Genomic DNA, 25,435 nt, shown 5'->3' on the forward strand with positions numbered 1-25,435 from the left:
AGGGCACCATAAGTCAGCTGCAACTTGATGGCACTTTACACACACACAGGCTGCTGGATCCCCACCACCACCACCACATTCTGGCTCTGGCTGGTTTTCCATGCTCTAATTGTATCAACGTATATGGAGGAAATGCCAGCTTCAGACACTATGGCATTATATCCCACTGAACTCCTTCCCCAAACTGTGCCCACCCCAGCAACCATATCCAAATCTCCAATAGCATGACTTTAAACAATTACGTATCATTACCTCAAATGTTCCTATGCCCCCACCGCAAAGCATATTATTCTGTTCATTTTCTCTTTCTCAAAATGTCAACTTAAAAAAAATACTGCAGTTTTGTAGTCCTCCCCACTGCCTCCATTACCTGAGAGCACAAAGCGTCATGGTCTCTCCTACCATCAAGAACGAAGCAGTGGTGTAGAGTGAAACTTGGGACTAAGGGCACATTTTTTAAAAAGAAGAAAGTAATCTTCACCACTCAAACTTGCAGATGTTAGTATTTGGCATATATCTAATGAAAACCAGTGTGGTGTAGTGGTCAGATCTAGCCAAGCCCAATCTAGCCAACATGAAGAATGTATGTCCCTGAATTCACACTTGCTTAACCCTCACTTCAAAATCAATGGGAACTGTTTTAAAGGTGATGAACTTTGCCTTCAATGTTAAATTGACTGAGAAATACCTTGTTTCTGCTGAATAGTGTACTAGTCTTAGAAGACATTTCTGTTGTTTTTTCAGAAAGGAAAGATCCTAAAAAATGGCAAAAAAAGATTTTTTATGTATGAACAACATACTTGACAAGAAAGGTACCCTTGTGTACGTAGGAAGGCATCCTCTGCTCTCAAAAGTTTTGCATGAGAAAAAATAGACACAGACCAAATAAGAAGTTAAGAAGAGCCCTGCTGGATCAGACCAGTGGTCCATCTAGTCCAACATCCTGTCTCACATAGTGGCTAAACACTTCCTCTGGAGGTCCAACAGCAGGGCATAGAAGCCGAGGCCATCCAAATGATGTTCTTCAACCTGTGTAAGCACTTGTGCCAGCATATATAGAATCTTCCTATTAAACAATTCAGCCTTCTGGGGGAGATATTGTATAAAGGATATGACTGCCAACTGCCCATTCACATACATTCTCTGTGCCAACTGAATGCCTCTCACCATGTGAAACAGCCTGCCTGAGGAGGTCAGGAAGGTTCCCAGGTTTCTATCATTCCACAAAATATGCAAAACAGAAATGTTCAAGAGGGCATTTTTATAGCGCTGTAGTGGAATGAAACAGTCCAGGAGGGCACCTTCATAATGGAACAGGATTGAAGTCACTGCACTGAGTCTACTGCAATTATTATTCTAGGTATTATCTTCATAATAAAAGGTAAGGGTAAAGGTCCCCTGTGCAAGCACCGGGTCATTCCTAACCCATGGGGTAATGTCACATCCTGACGTTTCCAAAGCAGACTTTGTTTACGGGGTGGTTTGCCAGTGCCTTCCCCAGTCATCTTCCCTTTATGCCCAGCAAGCTGGGTACTCATTTGACCGACCTCAGAAGGATGGAAGGCTGAGTCAACCTTGAGCCGGCTACCTGAAACCAACTTCCGTTGGGATAGAACTCAGGTTGTGAGCAGAACTTGGACTGCGGTACTGCAGCTTACCACTCTGCGCCACGGGGCTCTTATCTTGATAATACCGGATTGTAAATCCACTATATCTTGCCTAGGCAGTTGTGGTTCTCATTGAGCCAAACTATTTGTTACCTTTTAAAATGTGTTTTCACGTGTTTTCATGAGTTCCCCGCAGACACACAGCAGCGTTATTTTGCTCCACGTGCAGTATCTGTGCAAGTCGAGCAGCAAAATCAGCTGAAATGACTCCCCATCCCAGCACATTTTTTGGGCAAGAAAACTGCTGGGGTGGGGGGCAGAAGCTGGAGCCCTTCCTCCCCTCATGGTGCCGTTCCAAGCCCATTTGGGCTCCCCTTTTTCAGATGACGTTTCCTGCAGCACCTATGGGGCTGCAGGAAACACTTGAAAACACATGGAAAAAAGATAACATATAATTTGGCTCATTGCCTACTAATTCTGTAATCCTACTCTAATTGCATTGTTCACTGAATGGTTTATGCTGTATGATTGCTGTAATATGCCTTGGTCTCAGTGAGAAAGGTAGACTATAAAGAAAGCAAATAAATAAATTTCACAAACTTGTTCACTAGTGTTTGCACACCAATTTGTAGAACAGTATAGCACAGTCACATCATGAGACGACAAGAGTCTCTGGAAAAGAAAGTCATACTAGGAAAAGTTGAGGGCAGCAGGAAAAGAGGAAGACCCAACAAGAGATGGACTGACTCATTAAAGGAAGCCACAGCCTTCAATTTGCAGGATCTGAGCAAGGCTGTCAAAGATAGGACATTTTGGAGGACTTTCCATTTTGTCTGAAAAGAGCAGTGTGCCTATTTTGGAGGTTCAATTAATGAGAACACATACCGCCAGAAATCCAGGTTTGGGGTCACATGTGCTGAAGCTGCAAAATGCACACATTGCTCTGGCAGACTGGCCAGGGTATCCGCTTGCCCGATAGCAAGTGGGCCCTGTGGGCCCCTGATGAAGTGGGCCCCCTTAAACATTAGACAATATGTTACAAATGTTAGTGACCTTTTAGTAGCTTGAAAATATAATAGAAGTTCCAGTTCTACTACTGTATGCAACTAAAATTTTAATTGTACCTTTTTTCCACTTATGTATTTTTTGAAAATTTTATTTATTTTTTATAATGGGGAGCAGAAACGGGAGTCCTCTCAGCTCACCTTACCCTGTTCCCAGGGTCTCCTTATGTCCCTCTCCCCGGCCGCAACCCACTCCCCTCTCCAGCTCCCATTGGTTGTGGGTGGGCCTCCTTTGCCTCCTGGCAACCAATATTTTTAGACCCAGTCCACCACTGCTTTTCAGACAAAATGGCAATCGCATGTGCTGAGATTTTTACATATGGTGCCCTCTGCTGGTGCACAGGATAGGGGCACGAAAAATGTAATGTGTAAAAAGGGCTATACTGAAGGCCAATTAGTCAAACATTGTTCTCCTTCCAAAATAATATCATAACATTTGATACACAATGAAAGCCGATACTGGAAACAGACATCCGGAAATACCTGTTTGGTGTAGAGGCTCCGAAGTCTCCTTTTTGTCCGAAGGTTCCTCACTCTCAGCCTCCAACATTATTTCTGAGGTTTCTGAAGCTGTTTCTTCATTGGCTTGTTGCTGCTGTTCATTTGGAGCTTTCTGTAATGACTCCACAATGGATAATTCACTCTGTACTTCAGCCACCTTGACCAGCTAACAAGAACACAACCAATATTAATTTTGACAATGATGTTTTTCCTCCCGAAGCCAACCCCATTTTAAAGAACAACATTGTCTTGGCTCCTGTTCTTGTACCGTCTGATTCCTCACTAGTAGCCCAATACATGTCAAACCCAGAACAAACGTATTAAACCACTCCTGAAATCTCCAGCTGCTCACCCAAATGTCGTGGGCCGGCTCCGTTGCCTAGTGCAGGAACAGGTGAAGAAAGGAGTTTTTACTCACAAGAAAATCAGCACAGAAGGGAAGCGGCATATCTAATGGTTGGTTCTGAGGCTGGATTCAGGTTCTCGACATATCTATTACTGTTTAGCTGAATCCCTTTGGAGTCATCCCGATGTAATGTTGGGATCACAGACTCACGTGATACTGGGATTTGGACCATGTCTTTTTCACCCAAATTCACTTGTGTGATTTTTGCCCCTTAACATACACACAAACATATACGATGTTTCTTAAAGTTCCCCCCTTGATCAAGACGCTGCAAGTTAACTGAAAAGATGTGGAATTTCACTTCATAACTCTTTGATAGTAGTAGTGGATCTTTGGCAGGAAAAGCTTGGTTATACAAGCAAATCCATAGCCATAATAATATTCCCAACATTTTTACTTTCATCTTATAAACTGAACGAACCCATAAGCTCCAGATCCATAATGTTATTAAGGCCACATTCCTGAAAGGGGGGGGGGACTCCTGAGAAGCCAGTGTGACCCCGCACCAGCATAAGTGCCCATTTAACCTGGGGGCAAACAAGCAGGGAATTCCCAAAAGGGAAAGCCCACACCAGTGTGAGGGGGCATTGCCAGAATTTCCTGGGGGCAGAGCTGCCTTTAGGTGGCTTCCTAAACCCTTCCGACTCAGGAATGCCCCTTCAAATAGCAGCATTGCTATGCCACCTTTTTGTTCTATGGGGGCATTTTCCCTTTCACATTTAACTGAAGCCTTTTATTTTATTTTTGGTGGTAAGGAAGCCTCTGTGGAGGCAGCATGGCTGCGCTGCTCCAGGCCGTTGCCTAACTGCCCCCCCCCCTTCAGGAATGGGCTGCCCATGTTAATAAGTACGGCAAATGTCCTGAGGTTTAGAAGTGACAACTGTTCTCTGATAGTCACAGCCATGGGTGAAAGGTTGCACTGTCCCGTGACACACAGGTCCTTAAAGGGGAACAAGTCTATATGATATGGAGGATTGCCACATGTTTTTTTTCCAAATCACTGTGAACAGCTGTTTAAACAACAAGCCAATAACCTGTTAATGGTCAGTTCTAATCACAATTTTAAAAAGGTATGAAGTAACACAGACTCATCTATTGGGGGCTATTTCTTCAATCTGCCAAAGAGGATAACCCTGTGTGTGTGTGTTAAGTGCCATCAAGTTGTTTCCGACTCACGGCGACCCTATGAATCAATGTCCTCCAAAGTGTCCTATCCTTAACAGCCTTGCTTAGATCTTGCAAACTGAGGGCCGTAGCTTCCTTTATAGAGTCAATCCATCTTTTGTTGGGTCTTCCTCTTTTCCTGTTGCCTTCAACTTTTCCTAGCATGATTGTCTTTTCCAGTGACTCTTGTCGTCTCATAATATGTCTAAAGTATGACAGCTAGCAGTATATTAATTAGGATTGCCAACCTCCAAGTAGTAGCTGGAGATCTCCTGCTATTACAACTGATCTCCAGCCGATAGAGATCAGTTCACCTGGAGAAAATGGCTGCCTTGCCAATTGGACTCTATGGCATTGAAGTCCCTCCCCTCCCCAAACCCCACCCTTTTCAGGCTCCACCACAAAAACCTCCCGCCGGTGGCAAAGAGGGACCTGGCAACCCTAATATTAATGTTAACCACACAAGGTGTCATACAGACCTTCTCCTTAGACTGTGTTTCTGGCTGCTGATGGATAAGAGATGTACATGGAGAAATTCCAAAGAAGGGCATTTCCAGGTGTGCACGCCTTGCAGTTTTGGGCCCGGGCATGTATTTCATATCCTTTGTCATAATCATTCTTTTGGACACTGAGGGAAGAGAGATAGTGGCCCACCGGTCAGGTTCTTCAGTTCTGCTTCCTATGACCTTAACAAAATGTCATGGGTCAAAGGTATTTGTGGCTAGAGAAAGGCTGGCTTTGATAAACCCGAGTACTTTGTTCCCTTAATGGCAGAGCCTTCCTCTGGTGCAAAAAGCCTTGTAACAGTGGAACATGCCATTTCCCCTAGGAAAAATAGGAGCCGGCGACATTGGAAGGCTCTGCTATTGGCAGAAAGTAATCAAAAGACTTCACAGCGATAATGCTGGGGTGGTTATTTTTGTGATTTTATTGAATTTGTTTTTACTTTGCGAGACACTGTGAGTTGGTCTCCAGGGAGGCGGCGTTGACATTTTCTAAAGAAAGAAAGAAAAGCCAACCCTACACTTCTTGGGCAAAATCAGTATTTCACAAACAGCTTTATTTAATGCCTCTTCTGCATGCAAATTCTCCACTTGTAACAGGCTTGCTCTGATCACTAAGCTATTTTTAGCCGGTATATATATTTGGAGAAGAAATAGGCTGCCAGAAAACATTTCTCTCGTAGTACCTGGAAGAAAGTCGATGGTGTACCACACTAGTCTTTTTTTAATTGCTAAAAAAGAGAAAACAAATGTGTGTGTATTACGGTTGCCAAACTCTAGGTGGTGGCTGGAGATCTCCCACTATTACAGCTGATCTCCTGGCGACAGATATCAGTTCACCAGGAGAAAATGGCCCCTTTGGAAGGTGGACTCTATGGGATTATACCCCATTGAAGTGCCTCCCCTCACCAATCCCTGCCCTCCTCAGGCTCCACCCCCAACATTTCCCGGTATTTCCCAACCCAGAGCCGGGAACCCTAGTGTATACCTACTTTTCATTTCACTTTCTTTCAAGCGCCCATGTCCTAAACACAAATCCTTGAATGATTCTGTTTATTGAAACAAGAATGGCTTCCAAATAATTGAGATTGGGTCTGAGGGAAAAGTGCCTTTTTTTTCATAATACTGTTATTTTCTAGTACTAGTAGTCAGGGGCAGAGTGGGGTGTGTGTGCAAAAATGACCCTGGAAAGGGGCCCTGCCCCCTTGTGGAAAGGAGAAAGAGGGAGGAAGAGCAAGTGGGCACCCACGTTACACAACTGGGGGCTACAGACTTGTGGTAGCAGTGAGTTGCAGCCACTTTAGAAGGGGTGAAGGACCACCTGCTCACGGCAGGGACCCCTCAAGGTTCAAGGCCATCAGCCCACCAGGACCTTTCCTGGCAGCCTTAATGGCCAATCCGCCCCTGCTGAGAGAAAAGCTGAAAGATTTTTGCCAGCATATTTCTATAAAATGTTGTTTTACGCTGAAAGAGAATCTGCCCTGAAAGAGAATCCATGCTTCAGTTTTCAAATAATTACAGTTACCTTTATTAGCTACAAGATCAGCTGCTATTGATCTAGTAAAATGCCTGTCCTATTGATGTAGTAAAATGTTTCGGTATTTGTACCACAAGTACCCCTAAGAACACAATGGATTGCATTGTAAAACTACTCAACAGGAGCTGGGCCACCCAGTGAGAGGGGTAGAAGGCAGGACATTTCATCATTGTTTCCAATTAAAGCATTTAATTTTTTCACAGAAGTGTGAATAGCTGCCATGTTGTAACTTGTAAGAACATCGGATTATATATGTTTTACATGCAATTCCTTTCCATTTACCTTATAGAGATCGTCATAAAAGTTTGGAAATTTATGTGGGTTCCTCACCACCTGAGATTTTTTTAAAGAGGAAGCAATTCCCAATTATTGAAGGAGGATTTGGTTTTCCTAATCTTAGTTTATAGCACCAGGCGTATTTTATTAACTAATTATTGGGATTGCTCTTCTCAGTTGGACTATGCATCTTCAGCTATTTTGACGGCTTCTTGTCTGTTGCCCCTCTTTAAATGGAATTTGAGTCTATTCATAGAAACAGAGCTGGAAGGGACCCTACTGGTCATCCAGTCCAACCCACTGTACAATGCAGGAAATTCACAGCTACCCCCCCCCCCTCCATTCCCCCAGTGACCCCAGCTCTATGCTCAGAGGAAGGAGAAAAACTTCTAGGATATCTGGGCCAATCTGGCCTTGACAAAAATTCCTTCCTGACCCCATAGTGGCAATCAGCATTACCCTGAGCATATAAGAAAGGGCTGCAAGAGCCGAGCACTGGCTCATCTCTCCCTGCCCTCCCTCTCATGATCTGCCTTAATTCATGTTAAAATAGATTTTGTTCCTCTTGCAGTTTCGGCAGTTAGAGAATTATGTCACATAATGTCACAACAATATCAATTTAACCATTTTTTCACATACTAAATAAACATTGTGGGCCAATCCAGATCTAAAAATTAGATTTTATGGAAGGCTTGGACAGATAGGATTTTTACTTTGGACCGATTAACAGACTATGATGACAAGTTTCAGTTATTTTCTCAGCTTAGATCTAGATATGACTTATCAACCTCTGTTGAATGGCAATATTTACAATGGCAGAGCCAGAGTGGTGTAGTGGTTAAGAGCAGTGGTTTAGAGCAGTGGGCTTTAATCTGGAGAACCGGGTTTGATTCCCCATTCCTCCGCATAAGTGGTGGATGGTAATCTGGTGAACCAGGTAGGTTTCCCCACTCCTACACATAAAGCGATCTGGGTGACTTTGGGCTAGTCACAGCTCTCTTAGAGCTCTCTCAGCTCCACCTACCTTACAGGGTGTCTGCTGTGGGGAGGGGAAGGGAAGGTGATTGCAAGCCAGTTTGATTCTCCCTTAAGTGGTAGAGAAAATCGGCATATAAAAAAAAACCAATTCAAAAACCAACAACTACCTCAAAAGACCACCTGCATTGGACCTGGTGGGAGCAGCATGGGAGAAGGGTGCATGGGGCAGCAAAAATCCCTTGGGCCCCTGGGGAAATAGCAGGATTTGGCCCTTCAGATGTGCTTAAAATTGCAGTCTCTTTACTTTCCACATGAGAACCACTGAAAATTAAGTCTGCTGCAATATCTACATAACCGCCTCTTGGATCACATTTCTTGGTCATAGCACAGTCATATGGAACCCTTGAGAAATGTTGTATTTATACAGATCTCTCTTTTCTATTTACAGTGTATTCTTTATCTATAAAAATGATGAACATATAGTGAATCTGTCAGATATTTGCTTGATTTAACATCAAAATCGTTTTAACTATCTGATAATACAATCCCTTTAATCAAATGCATTTATATGTTGTTAGCCATTTTGCTTCATTAACCCATTGGTTTAAAACTTACTTTCAGATTTATCTTGTTCCTCTAAGTTGCAGGTTCTAGGTTGGAGGAGGAAATCAAATATCTTCAGAGACGCTTCTGAGTCACAAGGAGAACAGTAGACTTCTGAGGGAGCCATTGGTAATCTCAAGTCTGGCTAATAGGTAACAAAGAAAGAAAGAATGTATATTTACTAAGCTTAAAAATGGAATAAGGACATTTGCCTAATTAATCTTCTGCTTTTAAATGGATTAATTAATTAACAAATTAAATTAAAATAAGGTTGCCTATAACTAAAACCATGGGAGGGAAGGCAGCATGGTATAGCCTGATCTCGTCAGATCTCAGAAGCTAAACAGGGTCAGCCCTGGTTGGTATTTGGATGGGAGACCACCAAGGAATACCAGGGCTGCTATGCAGAAGAAGGCACTGGCAAACCACCTCTAGTGGTCTCTTGCCTTGAAAACCCCATAAGGGATCGCCATAGGTCGGTTGCAACTTGACAGCACTTTACACACATACACACACACATAACTAAAAGCGCTCTGGCAGTATCTTTTGATGACATAGTCTAGGAATTATGTGATAACTTTGGTTTATTTAATTGGGAGAGACTATCAATCAGTTGTAGAGCATGAGCTTTTCATGAAGAAGGTAATAGGTGTTGGGAAGCCCACCTCTGCCTGAGATCACACCAGCCAGAGGCACACAGACGAATGTCTGACTCAGTGTAAAGCAGCTTTGTATGTTCAAGTTATCAATAAGTATTAGAAGTAGGGTTGCCAGGTTCCTCTTCACCACCGGTGGGATGTTTTGGGGTGGAGCCTGAGGAGGGTGAGATTTGGGGAGGGACTTCAATGCCATAGAGTCCAATTGACAAGGCAGCCATTTTCTTCAGGTGAACTGATCTCTATCTGCTGGAGATCAGTTGTAAGAGCAGGAGATCTCAAGCTACTACCTGGAGGTTGGCAACCCCCCCATTTTCTACCATAGTAACATATCAGAACCAAACTAACATCAAAAAGTAAGTTTATTTTTTAATTTTCAGTGTCACCAATTAAAGTTGGCTTATATCAATTAAGCTAAAAAAATAGTCAATTCATGTCCCAATTACATATATTAAAGCATACAACCCCAATATGTATTATTAATATATTATATTTGTACTTTCTTTAAGGAGTTTAAGGTGGAGGACATGGATTATCCTGTTTTATCCTCACACTGAGAGATCAATCTGTCTTTGGACACCCAATTTAATTAATGGCTAAGCAGGGACTGAAACCCAAGTTTGATTAGTCAAGTTGAATATTCTGCCTTCCTTACATTTTGGGCCCTATCTGTAGAACTGCTCTGACCTGGATGGCTCAGGCTGGCCTGATCTTGTCACATTCTAGAAGCTAAGCAGGGTTGGCCCTAGTTAGACAGGAGACCACCAAGGAAGTCCAGGGTCAGCTATACACAGGCAGGCACTGACAAACCACCTCTGTTCATCTCTTGCCTTGAAAACCCTATGGGGTCAACATGAGTCAGTTGCAACTTGACGGCACTTTATATACACTTCTATAGAACCTAACCTTTCCCTTCTTCTTTGGCAAAAACAGCAAATCTGATGTGAAGTCTTCACTGAATGTGAATCCATCATAAGGTACCTAGAGAAAGAGTATTAATGTTAATATTGTCTGACATATATGAGTTTTGCAGAAGTTTAGTGTTTTATGGTTCACAACTCTAGGAGAATTAAGAACATAAGAACATAAGAAAAGCCATACTGGATCAGACCAAAGCCCATCAAGTCTAGCAATCTGTTCACACAGTGGCCAACCAGGTGCCTCTAGGAAGCCCCTAACAAGCCAACTGCAGCAGCACCATCCCGCCTGCATCACCTAATATATTTGGCATGTTTCTCTGATCCTGGAGAGAATAGGTATGCATCATGACTAGTAGCCATTAATACCCCTCTCCTCCATGAACATGTCCACGCCCCCTCTTAAAGCCTTCCAAGTTGGTAGCCATGACCACATCCTGGGGCAGGGAGTTCCACAATTTAACGATGAGTTGCATGAAGAAATACTTCCTTTTATCAGTTTTGAATCTCTCACCCTCCAGCTTCAGCAGATGACCCCACGTTCTAGTACTATGAGAGAGGGAGAAAAGCTTCTCCCTGTCCACTCTCTCCAAACCATGCATAATTTTATAGACCACTATACTAGAAAAAAGTACGAGTTTGTGAAATCTGCATCAGCACAGAAACTGCTAAATAAGTCCTGTAGTTAAAGGATTTTTTGAAAATGTAATAATGTTGAGATTTTTGACTATGGCGGTCAAGTTATCTATATACCATGCAAAGTCTACTTTCGATAAATGCCACATTTTAAGTCTTTGTTTTAAAGCATTTCAATACTAGCTTTTTAATATGATCCTAAAATTGCATATACTCTTTGGACTCACAAATCACTGCACTACAGCATATATAACAGAGGGTGGCAGACTTTGCTTCTGATATTAGACATCGTTTAGTTTTATGATTTATGTCTCTAACAGCATTGTGCCTAATTCAGCCTTGGTTCCTTCATCTATTAAAAATAAAATGAGCCAAGACAGTTCAAACATACCAGATATGAGTTCATTTCAAATGATTTGGAAACACCAGCTTTGCCTCCCTCTTGCTCATTTGAAGGTTGGCTTTCAAAAATAAAGGATTCTAGAGAGGAGATCAGAACAGCCGCACTTTTATTATCAGCATTTACACTACAAAACAATATAAAATGAAACCATCATGAGAAAGAGCTATTCATGTTTTATTTACAATGTTTATTGTTGTCATTAATACCCCCCAAAAGCAAAGAAATCCAATTTGCATTTCATATACATTTTAGTTACTGGTTTTTTTTAATGTTTGTGCTTCAGCCAAGTAAACAACAAAACACAACCCAACTTTTTCCTGCTGCTCTCGCTTCTGGGGTTCTTTATGCTGGACACACAATGCCACTTTGGGTCAGCACAGATGGAACACTGGTTCTCTGAAAACCTTCATTTGCAATTTGGGAACTTGCTTCAAGAAGGCATTCCCCTCCCTCTTGTTGCATGAATTGTCTCTCTTGTTGAGTTACCATGAGTATCTAGACTGTCAAGGTTAATGCCAATCAGGATTTGGCAAAGTCTACCTTGAACTTTGAATTTTCAATTCTGCCTATGGTGATAATCCTGATTAGCATAAAAAATGGCTATACTAGGGTTGCCAACCTCCAGGTCCTTGCTGGAGATCTCCTGCTATTACAATTGATCTCCAGCCTATAGAGATCAGTTCACCTGGAGAAAATGGCTGCTTTGGCAATTGGACTCTATGGCATTGAAGTCCCTCCCCTCCCTAAACCCCACCCTCCTCAGGCTCCACCCCAAAAACCTCCTGCTGGTGGTGAAGAGGGACCTGGCAACCCTAGGCTGTACTCAGTGCAGATATAATACTAAGCCATGGTTAAAGATGAAAAAGAACGGGAAGAAAGTTAGTGTGGAAAAGAGGAGCCTATGTATTTATCCTGAGACTAACTCCTGATTTGCAAGCCATGGCTTACAAAGAGTAAAGTATGAGACCAGTATCAGGATGGGAGAGATGCACAGGAAATTAAAAGACCCATGCACTAGATCTTAGATGTTATTAAAACTGTCAAATTTTAGCAAATTTTGGGATTTGTAAATATATCTTTACCAGCCCAATGTACTTGGATTGAACAACAGTTTACAGTTGGAAGATTAGTTATATGTTTATCATAATTTTACTGGATAGGAATTTATACATTGTTGCGGTATAAGTGGAAACTTGCAAAAATTCATGGGAGGTTTTATTTTTCTCCATAACATTTCTGTCCCTGTACCCCCTAATCCTCTTCTTATCCACTTTTGACAGATGCATCCTCCTCCTTGTTCTCCTCTGTCCAGTCCTGGGAAGGAATGACTTTTTAACCTAAGCAGATCCACTCATCTCCCTTTCTGTTTCGCTTTGGTGGCCATTCACCATCAGCTATGCATGTGCAGACAAGTGACTTGCACAAATGTAATAAGTAGAGTGTTTTATTCATATGTTAGAAAGAGAATCAAGACTTTAAAACTGCCCTGAAAACATGAAACGTCCTTTCCAAGGGGCCCGGCCAGACTTCAGAATGATCAAGTAGTAGTTAGGATACATTACTGTCTTTTAAGGCTTGACTACTGTAACAGTCTATGTGGGACTGACTTTGAAAATGACTCAGAAACCCCAGTTGCTAGCTGTAGGAAATATATTACTTCCATTTTACATGTTTTGCATTTATTGCTGGTGTTTCTGGGTCCATTTCAAGGTGCTGCTGCTTACTTTTAAAGTTCTTCAAAACCTGGGGCCCTCACACTTGAAGGACTGTCTTTCCAAATATGTCCTACCTCCTTGAAGAGTATGTTCTGCTGCTGCCCCTGATGTTGGAGTTCTAAGACCTCACAGTCTGTTGGGACTTCTTGGGCAGGGGTCTGCTCAATGGGCATTTTATTGGGAGTTTTAATAGCTGTCTGAATGTTATATTATTCTTATTTTTATTTCTTTTGAATAGTTTAACTTCTGTCATCCATCTTGGGTCCCAGACAGGGTTTATAAATATTTCAAGTAAATAAGTCGCTGGACTTGATGTCCTCCATAGTCAGCCCTCCATACTCATCATTACTAGCCACACCAGCAATAGCTGCTATCCTTTGTGACTTCTAATTATCATTTGTGTAGCTCAATGCCTAATACTAGACTATGTTTTCTCACCTCACAGTTGTTTTGAGAGTCATTCACTCTCTGCCTGATTGAGGTGTCTTCACATGGCTTCTTTTACTAGATTCTGGCTCAAAACTAGCTGATTCCCAAATGACATTCTGAGCAACATTCTTCTTAACTCATTTCCTGATCCTCACTACAAAAGAATGGCTTTAATTGGGCTTGTTCAGAATATTTGCATGACCATGTTAATAAAGTGAAGCTAATTACTCTCCATCAGAGGGGAATATTTGAGATTCTGTGGAATGCATGGGCAGGTTTTGCCACCATGCCTTTCCCTGTATTTCTTAGGGATGTCATGAATTCTGCAACAGGCAGGAAAACGTATTGTGTTTGACAGCTGCGATTACTTCTGACCAAACCTTTGATCCATGTGCCAGTTTACCTTGAACATCTGCTGAACAACTTTGTAACTGCACCATTGCTGTGGTGGTTGAGTTTTATTTCCTTCGACCTCACAAGCCTCTTTTGCATGTATGTGTGTGTGTGTGGGGGGGGGGTTGTCCTACAACTCACAAAAGGCTGTGCAAAAACATGCATGTGCAATAAACCTTGATACTAAAACAGGTTTTAATGCTGGATGACCAATTAACTTGTTCCACTGTTTATACAACTGGCTGCTGACCAGTGCTGACAGGTCTGTGTGGGTGGGTGGTAATTAGGGCTCCCATCAGGTTGTGTGAGGATGCATATGAATGAAATGCTGCCAACTGCTTTGTACTGTACTGTTTGAAGACACAAAAAGTGATCTGATGAACAGCCTTAACCTGTTCCTGGACAGCCAAACAGCCTGTCCCAAAAGCAGCTCCCTGCTTGCAGCTAATAAACAGAATGTGAGTTGAATCAACAGGTGTTTGAGCATCCCCTAGTCTTTTTTTGATGTGTAAAGCTCTGCTTAAGTCCTGAAGCAAGCTTACGTGATTCCAGTAATCTTAACCTCTTATGCACACAGAACCAGCGAGAATACTGTTACGAACTGGAAAAACCAGGGTGTAATCCCATGCCTACTTACCTGGCTGTAGGTTCCATAAACTATAGTAGGATGAAAAATGTACAGGATCAGTACTAAATAGTACTCAAAAAAGCAAAGAGATTAAGCTAATACTTCGTTATGAAAATTACCTGCTGCTGAGACACTAGAGGAATCAATATCTGCCTCCGATAAACCCAGCGCCTTACTGAGAGACATGGTATAAATATCATTTTTGAAAGCCAGTAAAATTTTCCCAGCACTATTCAGGAAACAAGCTGTGCTTAAAGTGTTGTCAAGAGTGATCTCTGCCAAAACGTTCTTCTGAGTATCCCATAGCTTTATCAAGGAATCTGAACTAGAAAATAAAGGAAATAATCTTGATGCAGGATTTCATTTATATTTGTCACTTTAAAGTCTATGTGATACTAAAATCCTAAATAGGAAGTAAACTGTATGCTTGTTTTCTGTGGTCCTTAGTTCAGAGATGAACATCTTGTGGTCAGGAATTCAACTAAAGTTTGTAGAATATATGGGTTTTATATGTATTTATCAAATAAAATGCTAAATTTGGGACATGAATCTCAAATTTATATTTTATTATATAACACAGCATTATACTGAGTCATACCATTGGTCCTTTTTCCACCAGCAAGTCACAGGGTTTTCAAGACAAGAGATGTTGGGAGGTGGTTTGCCATCACCTGCCTCTGCATTATGACCCTGGTATTCATTGGAGGTCTTCTATCCAAATACTAGCCAGGGTCAAGGCTGAGAGTGTGTGACTGGCCCAAGATCACCCAGCAAGCTTCAATGGTGTGAGTGGAGTTTTGAAACTGGATTTCCTAGGTCCTAGTCTGACACCTTCATCACTACACCATTCTGGCTGTCTACCATTGGTCTATCAAGATTAATATTGTCTATTCTGACTGGCAGTAGGTCTCCCGGGTCTTAGGTAAAGGACTTTTACATCACCTAATACCTGATCCTTTTAACTGGTGATGCTGAGGATTGAACCTGAGGCCTTCCGCATGCAGAGCAGATGCTGTACCGATGGGCCACAGCCCCTCCAAGCAGCATATCAAATAATGAAACAAACAATTACATTTCCTTTCATCTTGTGAACTGAATTAATTCCAAACACCAAATTAAACTACTGGCGAGTGTCTATAGCGCTAGCCCTTCTCTAAATGTTAAAGCAAGAAGATGAGATTTTGCCCTCTCAAGACAGAAAATCTGCATGATCCAATACCCAGTCTTTATATTGCCCTGGAATATATTAGATGAGCAAATGCTTTTTAATCAAATCAGGCTACAACTGAGGCATCCTTCATTAATGTAACCAACGCTGCTTTGATACAACTGAGATTCCCCCCAATATCCTCATTATAATATTTCTTTTAGTTACAACAGATTTTAATAGTTATGATCACATATGTTGTTATGCTTTATACTTCATCTGTATTGTTTACTATATACAATTATTTTGTTGAGCCCAGCTTTTGCTGGGAAAGGATGTGGTATAAATCAAAACAAATGAACAAACAAAATAATGTATGGCCAGGAATGGGATAGTCTTAGCCATAGGGCATCTGAGGCATCTGTGCCAAGGCCTGCGTGGGAAGGGGCCTGCGCTGCCCCCCCCCCCCGACAACCATGCAACCAGCTGTCCTGGCCACTGCTCCGAAGCTGCCACCACTGCAAACTGTGGTGGCTTCAGGGCAGCTCCAGCTAAACAGTCATTGGAAGGAGTTCCCCACCACCCTACTTTTGGCTGCTGCCTTGCCCTGAGTTAATCTGTTGTGCACAACTCCAAAGGCTCCTGGAGTCACAGGCAGCGCTTTCACTCAGGCAGGATGGGAATCAGTTGTAGGCCACTGGGGGCCACCCTCCATCAGCCCTATCGCTGAGCTTCCCTGAGGCCCTTGCTGCTGTGACTCCAGAGGCTTTGAAGTTGTGGGCCGTGAAGGAGGGTCTTTACTCTTCCCTCCCGTGCCATTTTCCTGAGCCAAAATGGCCACGGGGGGCACAATTTACTCCAATGTGGGCTCCATGTGCACTGGCAGAATGGAACCGCAAGCCAACTTGTGGCAGTTTTTGTATCTGGTTTGGACCCAGAAACAGCCAGTGACAATCAGCTGTAGGAGAGGTGCGCACCCTGTGATTTTCGTTAACTTTTGAAACAGAATCACCAAGACCGCCCCTGCCCAGGAACTACATTTAAGTTCTTTGCTCCTTCGTTCTCTTTTTAGCTTATAGTCATCTTGATGTCAAGCAATATTCTAATACCTCTTTCCTCACCTCATCTCATTTCCAGCTACTGAGTTCCAGCTAATAACAGAAGTGTTTACCAAATGCCTAACCTTACACTTCATGCTATTTAGTATCACTCTGTTTTGCTTACTACAGTTCATTGAGGTTATCCAGTGCATCCTCGATAGTTTCATATCACCTCTTATGTCATTCTTACCCATCTATTTCCTTCTCAAATGTCACTTCTGCAAATATCAAAAGGGAACCCTGAAAAACTCCACTGTACAGACAAAAGTAGAAAGAATAAATTTATATTGCTTTATGATAGACCTATGTACCTAGCACGGATCCACTGTCCTCATTTCAATTACTATAGAGCTATGTTTGATCCTTATATTCATTAGACAAGTAAATAATGTTTTCAGAACTGGCATATTATCCCACTGATGTGATGTACTGTTGAGTTTTAAAGTTACTGCTGTCATTTCATAGCACAAGTTACTTTACCTCCTACCAATGTGTTGCTACTGTTTTAAAAATAAAATCATTACCTACCCACAGCTCAAAAATATTGAAAGATTCTTGCAGGAGTCAACAGCTAACACAGGGCCCTTGTGGCAGTTTTCTGAGCAATAAGCTTCATTTTTTTTATAATTTCTCCCTGAAAGACAGAGAATACTTTATGAATTCTAAGTATCTAATTTCTGGCTTTGAATACACCCTTGATTGTCAGGAGATCATAACAACGCAATGCGCCAGAATATGCAATTTTCCCTAGAACATTTAGCAAATGTTTTGTTCGTGAATGAATAGCTAGTTTTTGCATTGGCAATATACTACAAAATATAGCATTTTATTTAAAACAGTTTAATTTAAGGCATATGCTGTATTAGTAGATTTCAGTCTCTGCAATTATTTATACTGGCTAAGTCCACTGGCTGTTTCCAAGAACAAGTTTTTTCCTTTCTGTGACAGCATTCCAAAACAGGTTTACTCAGAATTCTGCCTATTGAAGGTCTCCATCAGTGATGGTGATATACCTGCAAAGTCTTATGACCTCATGTTTAGCTTGGCCCTGAATCAGTATCTACTTTTCAACTGAGAAAATTACTTGATTGGCATCATGACCCTTACCTACACTTTGAGCACAATCCTGAAGGGGTGTGTGGGCGTGAATCGGCATATTTATCCCAGGATAAGGGGCACTTATGCTGGCATGGGGAGGCATTCATGCCGGCCGTGGGATACCACACCACTGTGTGGGGCTCTCAGCTGGCGCTACTACGCTAGCTGCGAAATCCTCGAAGTGGGAGCCCAAGCTGGCATTGGGGTGGAGTTCCCGGGGCGTTCCAAGGGGCAGAGCTGACGTTAGTCAGCTTTCTAACCCTTTTCGCCCCAGGAATGCCCCCTCGAGCAGCAGCGTTGCTATGCCACCTTTTTTGGTGGCGTAGCCCCATTGCTTTCTATGGAGGCATTTTCTTTTTGGACATTTTATAGTTTTATTTCCCTTGCGGCAGCCGGGAAGCTTCTGAGGCGGCGGCACAGCAGTGCCGCTACCTACCGCTGCAGATCTACCCCACCCCCTTCAGGAATGGGCTGCCCAAATATAAACCTATGTTACACTATAAATTAGGCATATATTGAACCAAAAGAAGAAGAAGCTCCAAAGCCATTGAAATTGGAGTACAGAACGTTTGAACCAGTCTAAGGAATCTGTACATTCATGCAGACACAACAAATGACTAATATGAAAGGGAGCACTTAGATATGCAGTTTCTTTGTATGCTCTTCTACCCTTTGTTTTTATAAAACAAGGGGGGAAAGTTTAATAAATAAAAAGACACAATAATTCAGTACAGATCTCGGAAAGAACACAGCTTACCAAACACATGAATGGAATAGCGAAAGCTCTTTGTTACCAACACTAGTTAAAACCAGATGTTGCTCGCACGTCAGTCTCAGTTCAAACTGGGGTAACATAGAGCAATTACGGATCCCTTTCTTTAAGCGGAAAAAAAAAGTATCTAACAGAATGAATGTGCAAATCACATGTGAAATGTACTGTGAAACGTCAATAAGAAACCAAAACTTTAAAGTGTCTTATTGACTAAAACATACGTGGGTGGAATTAAGTAGCTAACGTAATTTCTGAAGAAAAATCAGATTAGGCAAGGAGGAAGCTCTTTGCTGCTGCTGATCATGAGGTAGTTAGTCAACATTCTGACAAAGCCCCAGGCTCGACCCATCCCTTTGTGTGGGGAGGAGGCAGTGTCGACAGTCAGTGAAACAGATTTTTATTCAATCATTAATATTCCTATTAAGTATGACTGTACTTACCCAAATATAAAAGTACAAAGAAGCTGATTCACAGAAAGCCGAGGGAAAGGCTCAAAAGGAGGAGGGTCTATCAAGGAAGAGCTTCATCTGATTTGACAGTACCTTGGATTAGACTGGCATGCAGCCAGTTACGTACAGAGTGTTCGTGTAGAATTACGTGCCTGACTATAGGATTACCTTTAGTGAATACTTAATGCCATTGCAACAACACCAACAAACTATGGATTGGCATTTGGATACTTACAGTCTGAATAAATACCTGAAAAATACCTTATTGATATTTTTTGGATATCTTCATGTGTCCAGATGGTATTCAGGATTTTTCAGGATATTGATAATGGGTCTGAACATTTTATTTGGAAATGTTCAGGAATATACAGGAATATTCGGGTACAGCATTTTAAGGCTCCCAGGACTAAATGTGTGTCTTTGTCAGTGTCTTCTTGCCAAGTCTTGCTTATCAGGTTGATTTGGCTTGGATTCTCTGGTTTGACATTGGAATTAACCCCCCTCCCCCAAGAAACAGAATCCAAATGCATAAATTGCATAGAACACCTAGATCACCTAGAATACTCGTATTTATACCTATAGCACCTCAATATTGAACACATGAACACATGAAGCTGCCTTATACTGAATCAGACCCTTGGTCCATCAAGGTCAGTAGTGTCTACTCAGACTGGCAGCGACTCTCCAGGGTCTCAGGCTGAGGTCTTTCACATCACCTACTTGCCTGGTCCCCTTTAACTGGAGATTCCGGGGACTGAACCTGGGACCTTCTGCATGTCAAGCAGAGGCTCTACCACTGAGCCACAGCCCCTCCCCTAAATATTGGTATTTATGCCTACATCACCTAAAATACAGGGATCAGAATCCACATCTGAAAAATTCTGGCGAATACCCCTACAACAAACACCTGAATAAAATATTCTGTGCAGATAAAATAAAAAAGTAAGAAACTGATTCATGTTTCACAACCACTTAAGTATATCTCTAGTGGACAGAGATTAACAGTAGGATTCTAAACAGATTTAGAACTTTCTAACCCTATTAACTATAATGCACTGTTTGGAAAATTGATAGCATTACAAGTGCAAATAGTGTTGAAGAATATCATATTGAGTGGATGCCAAAAAATCAGATCAGATTTATTTCAGACAATATTTGCCTCCAAGTATATCAAGTCTATATTTTAAGTTTAGCTGAAAATTTAAAGGTTTGTTAGGATGCAAGGATAATATTAGATGAAACACTATGATTTAGCTCGGGTATAATGGGTTTATGTTGTGGGTCTTGCCATGAATACAGAGTATTGAATAAGTATGAGGAGTGAATGTTGTGTGTTATATGTATGTATTGTGTGTCTTAAAAATAAAATATATATTTGCCTCCAAGCATCTCAAGATACAAATGTTTCAGAGGCAATTCTCTATATAATACTATACAATTTTGTTATCATGAGAACAGAATCCAAGTTAGAAATGTAAAATTTCTAGAAATTTTGAAGCCATGAAAAGAACCCTCATTTTATTCCACAGTCCTTTTTAAACAATTGAGATATATGCAAAACTTTCTTGTTAATCAGACCTACACCCATTTTACTGCTCTGACAACATAAAAAGCACCATTTATAACTTCACATACAAAATTGTACTATTTGGCATATTTATAAAAGTATAAATGCTTCACTTTCAATAGGCAAAATTGTGAATATACGCATACAAACCTTAGCATACATCTATCTTTTCTCTTTAAAAGGTAGGCAAAAATAAAAGTTGAAAATAGAAAAAAAACATATCCTTGAAAATACATTGTGTCTATAATGAACACCAGAATTATCTTCTGATGCTCTAGATTGTTTTACATAAACTATTATAAATTTTGAGTGAGTAAAAAAAGAGTTGGTTTTTATATGCCAACTTTCTCTACCACTTAAGGAAGAATCAAACCGGCTTACAATCACCTTCCCTTCCCCTCCCCACAACAGACACCCTATGAGGCAGGTGGGGCTGAGAGAGCTATGACTAGCCTAAGGTCACCCAGCTGGCTTCTTGTGTAGGAGTGGGGAAACAAATCCAGATCACCAGATTAGCCTCTGCCGCTCATGTGAAGAAGTGGGGAAGCAAACCCGGTTCTCCAGATCAGACTCCACCACTCCAAACCACTGCTCTTAACCACTACACCATGCTGGCTCTCTAAAATCTCAGTTTAAAAAGTATTTCACTCATTCTGAATGAGAAAATATTTTATAGGAGTTTTTTTTTAAATAGTACTCTCTCAGATGTCTGCAGGGGGGGGGGATCTGTTTTTTCCCCCCGGTTTTCCACCCTGGGCTTTTATATCTCTAATCCAAGCATGAGATTTTGAATTGTGAAACATGAGGGGCTGAAGCAATAGAATAATTAACATGACATGCATTGGTTGCACCATGTGCTTACTATTGATTCATCTGCACATTATGTTGAGATAAGTTTTAAAAGCATTTTTATCCCAAGTGGAAAATACAGAAAACAAGCTGCACTATTTTGCTATGCTAATGAATGTGGGAACTGAGCCAGTTATTTCCCACCTAAATTCAGGTTCGCGGGTTTCTACTGGCGCAGAAGAATTGTGCCAGAAGGATCTGCACGCAAAGATGAGTTATTTGTTGTAGGCTGATGAGGAAGAAGATCTGTATCAGCGATGCAAGCCACACCTCCAAGGCATGTGAGTCAAACTTGACTAGTCCACTGAAAGTCAGAGATGTGTTGCAGCAGCTTCTTTCATATATTTAGCAGTAAACCAGGTGTCAGACAACAACACCAATGTGTCTTGCGTCTGATATTTATTTCAGATTAGATCGTAGATTAAAACGGGGGGGGGGGATTACTAACTGCCAGGATGTGAGGCTTATCAAGTGTTTCAAACACGCGAAAACGCATGGTCACTTTAGCCTCCTTTATTCCCTGTATCAGCCAGGATTCAGCCAGGATCGAACGCATGCATTTCGCCAATCGTGCGTTCGATCCTGGCTAAAACCTGGCTGAAACACGGAATAAAGGAGGCTAAAGTGACCATGCGTTTTCGCCCATAGTTACCAAGCCAAAATATGAGCTGTATCTTGGTACATTTATTTTATGTTTTATGTATTGTTTCTTACAATATCTTTTTTTTAAAAAATTCTACCCTGCTTTCTTGACTATGCTCTTGCATCACAGAAATACAACAATTCATTTTTAAAGAAGTGTAGGATGACCAGAGGATCAAACAGCACCTCTGAGTTTTTCTGCAGTCTTTTGAATAAACAAACAAACAAACAAAAACACCTGATAAACCTTCCATTGATTCTTATGTGGCAGATCTAAAGAGGAGATTACTTACCTCTTGCACTGAAATTGGTGTGGCTTTATTAAGTTTTAATTTGGCTAGACTGTGCTCATAGACTTTTAGTTCTTGTTTTAGGGATTGATCTAGTGAGTGAGTGCTATAATCCCTGTAATGAATGTTCAGAGTTTTCCCCTGCAATAAGGCTACCATTGACCTCTTCCAACACATTAAGTACACAAAAACATTATTTTAAAGCAAACAAACAAAAACAGTCTCACCATTATTATTGACACCTTTTCCCCAAATCTCTATTTGGTCATCATCAGTTAGCATATCATAAAATTCTATAGCTCCGGACTTCAGCCCAGCAAGCAGGGTACCTTCCTGAAACATGAATATCATTTTAGTTTGGTATGCTCAGCTCTTGTGTTTTTAAAAAGGTAAAGGTCCCCTGTGCAAGCACCGGGTCATTCCTGACCCATGGGGTGACGTCACATCCTGACGTTACCAAAGCAGACTTTGTTTATGGGGTGGTTTGCCAGTGCTTTCCCCAGTCATCTTCCCTTTATCCCCAGCAAGCTGGGCACTCATTTGACCGACCTCGGAAGGATGGAAGGCTGAGTCAACCTTGAGCCGGCTACCTGAAACCGACTTCCGTTGGGATCGAACTCAGGTCGTGAGCAGAGCTTTTGACTGCAGCTTAACACTCTGCGCCACGGGGCTCCTACTGTGTTTTTACAGGTCTCTAAATTCAGAAAAAATATTTGGTAAGGAATATTATTTCTTATCAAGCTTTTAGACTTCCTTCATTCAAATCCTTCTTCAAGTTTCACTTTTCCTCCAACGACTACATTAAATGCTTGGTGGATTTACTACTGGAAACATCTCAGCCACATACAACTGGCCACATACAATTATTTCCACATAAAAAAGGAAATATTGCTCTTTAGTGTCGTGCTGTTTTCTCCACAGCACATTCTTCAGGACAACCAGCGTAGAGAAGGGCTTCAGATTTCAACTGGGGAGACCTGGGTTCAAATATAATACTATTGGTCCATTGTTATCACTCACAAGCCTTGTAAAAACAATGATGCTATGAAACTCATAGGATGACCTGGGGTCAGTCACTCCATTACAGCTTAATTTACTGCTAGGGTTGCCAACCTCTAGGCAGTAGCTGGAGATCTCCTGCTATTACAACTGATCTCCAGCCGACAGAGATCAGTTCCCCTGGAGAAAATGGCCGCTTTGGCAATTGGACTCTATGGCATTGAAGTCCCTCCCCTCCCGAAACCCCATCCTCCTCAGGCTCCACCCCAAAAACTTGCCACCAGTAGCCAAGATGGACCTGGCAACCCTATTAACTGCTTAGAGCTGTTGTGTGGATAAAATGGAGGAAAGAAGAGCCATGCACGCTGATTTCCTTAGGCTCAAACTAGACATTATCACTTTTAATGGGAAGGGTCCAGGAAAATCTGTGGTATTCAGTGCACATGTAGCTCCAAAATGGGGGCGAATAATGCCATGTAGACATTTTGGCTAGGAAAACAGTATGTGGGGGGAGGCAGGAACCCCTTCTGCCCTCACATTGCAGACCAAGGCACAATCAGACCCTTTTGGCTGTCTAAAAGGCAGTTCCCCACTTCTGTTATGGCACTGCAAGGAATAATGTCCAGGGAACCCGGACCGGGCTTGTTAAAAGTCATAATGTCTAGTTGGAGCTTAAGAGGAAGGGTGAGACAAAATGCAGCTGAAAATTAGAGCTTTGGCTCTTCTACAGTGTGCCTTCTAAGTCACAAGGATGCCCTTGAAAGTCACTCCTGTATCTAAAAAAGATAATTTGGCAACTGTTTGCATGTGTCTGCTTTCCAAGGAATTCTCATACATACCAAAATCCAGAAGAGAGACAGTAATATCTATTCCACAATATTTTGGGAAGTAGGTGTGTGTAAACCATTTCTACATTACATATATACAGGTGGAAATGCCTCTCAGGAACTCTTGGGCAATGTGGGAAGAACTCTGAGGTAATAAACTCACTTCCCTCGTTTGTTTCAGAGGATTATTCCAGGGTTGTGTGCATAGATATCCCATTACCAACAGGGCCTCCTTCTAGATGCCTCAGGAGAGTGTGAAGAAATCTTGAAACGGGTCATAATAATTACAGTATTTACAACAAAGCGTAACACAACCGTATCTTCTAATATTACTCAATTGCTCTGGTTACTCACAAGCCTTGCAAAAACAGTGGAGTCATTTGAGGTCTCAATATGGTAGACCAGATCTAGAGCAGGTAAACTTCTGAAATGTATCAGGTTGCTTGTTGTTCTCTGGCACACGATTACCAGCTGTTGATGATCCTCATCATGCCTCAAATGAATTACCTAAATCAATGTATGTTTGTCTTTAATTCCTGAAAAGGCACATACTTCATAAAACTAAAAAAAAATTAAAAATCAATCAACAAACCAAAGTAAAGCACACTTCCATATACATTTTGGAAATATGGTGTTCGTGGTGAAACTGCATTCAGATGTCATGATTCAAAACCCATTTGTTCATGAAGAGAATGAGCCAGGCTTTCTCCTCCTGCTGTACATGGAACTGAGACTGAAGATTGTTTTTTTGGAAACTACATTTTGTAATGATGTTCTAATTGGGACACCTTAACAAATTGTGACTTGTTTCTCACCTGTAAACTGAGCTTCTGAAACAGGATTTAAATGAGATTTACAGTCCCTGCTTGTAGATAAGAGGTAGCACACATGTTTTCTAATTAAATAAATAAACCACAGTTTGTTAAAGCTCCTGATCCATAAATCACAAACCTTTAAATCTCAGCTGCAGGCATGAGGGAGAGAAGGAGGGAGTGTGAACCCAAGAATAAGCCATACTCATTCGAGTTATACACAAACCATGGTTTGTGACATCTGAAATTCAATCAAAGTATGCTGGTCGTTCAAGGCAACCAATAGCCCCAAATACTATCATCATGCAAATATAAAATTAGGACATGTAACCACGTAAACACATAAGATTTGTGGTTGTTAGGAAATGTTAAGATACGTTATAGGCAGAATAGGCAGGTGTTTGAACTGTCTATGATTCTTACCATATGATGCATGCAGGAAGGGGTTCAATTACACATTTGAGAGA

General features: G+C 41.5%; 1 protein-coding gene across 2 annotated transcripts in view; it reads left to right on the forward strand.

Moving 5' to 3' along the window:
• Positions 1–22,391, forward strand: part of SLC41A3 (solute carrier family 41 member 3) — a 205,900-nt gene extending 183,509 nt beyond the window's left edge. For both annotated transcript variants that reach the window (XM_056860143.1, XM_056860151.1), the window contains one exon: positions 22,382–22,391. The gene's annotated coding sequence lies outside the window, so the exon portion shown is untranslated. The remainder of the gene's footprint in view (positions 1–22,381) is intronic.
• Positions 22,392–25,435: the final 3,044 nt, after the last annotated feature.

The sequence above is a fragment of the Euleptes europaea genome, chromosome 1 (genome assembly GCF_029931775.1).
Source record: "Euleptes europaea isolate rEulEur1 chromosome 1, rEulEur1.hap1, whole genome shotgun sequence".
NCBI lineage: Eukaryota > Metazoa > Chordata > Lepidosauria > Squamata > Sphaerodactylidae > Euleptes > Euleptes europaea.